Source organism: Dendrobates tinctorius, unplaced genomic scaffold (genome assembly GCF_039654945.1).
Source record: "Dendrobates tinctorius isolate UK_male_01 unplaced genomic scaffold, ASM3965494v1 ptg000036l, whole genome shotgun sequence".
NCBI lineage: Eukaryota > Metazoa > Chordata > Amphibia > Anura > Dendrobatidae > Dendrobates > Dendrobates tinctorius.
In genome coordinates this window covers 25,755,167-25,756,141 of record NW_027361704.1, presented here as the reverse complement: position 1 = coordinate 25,756,141, position 975 = coordinate 25,755,167, and positions in this window count along the sequence as shown.

Below are 975 nucleotides of genomic sequence, written 5' to 3'. Positions count from 1 at the left end.
CACTTTCTTTTCTTGTTGAAATTTGAATGCTTCAGTTAGTTCTGTGACTTATATTTTATAGGAGAGCACTTGCAATTTTTCCTTTTTTAAAAAAAAAAAAAAAAAATATTTTAAGGTTAGCTGTCAATCTTCTCACAATAGAGTTGACTAAACTGGTTCTGGGTGTTCTTGTTTCTTCACTTGTTTTATCACAAGATCAATTCTTACCAATCATCATTGAACCATACCTGACATACAAGGGAAGGCTCCACTTTCACCACTAATGCTTATGAAATATTAGGCTGATCTGTCTTCCAGCTGTGACTAAACTACAGCTCAGGGAAAGTAGCAGCTGGAGACCAGGGGCCTCGTCTAGTTATCAGACATGGCTGGCACACTTTACACCAGACACCTGTCATGCACATCCTCTGTGTGGGCAGAGGGTATGTCAGCATGTACATTGGGTCACATTCATAAAAAGGAGTGTGGAAACTAAATGTAAGTTGGTGTTCCAGATAATGCTTGTTTCTGATAAATTGGTTATTGTACACAGGCTACCAATCGCCTATCAAACAAATTGTTCATGAGTGCAGTGATCTCTGCACTTAGAAATAGTTTGTGGCAGTACATTGTCCCACAAAGAACAATTATATTCTATGCACACAGAAGTATCTTGTTATCAATCTTTCTGTGAGTATGAAACTGCACCCATCCTGACAACAGGTTACCAATGATCTTCCTACATGTAGCCAATCTGCACCAGTTTAACAGCTGTGACTTTAGTGCAAGTGTACACTTGGAGAAGAACCGTTGTTTAAACTTTTCAGAAATCTGTATTACTTTATTAAATGGAAGAAAAAAACCTCAGAAAAATTCTTTCTGCTCCCTATCTGATCACTCAGTTATTGTGTAAAATCTGTATTCAGTGAAGAGACAGTTGGTACTGATGAGATTCTGTGTCAATGGGGGAGCTCTTCCTCTAACTCCTCCCTCCTG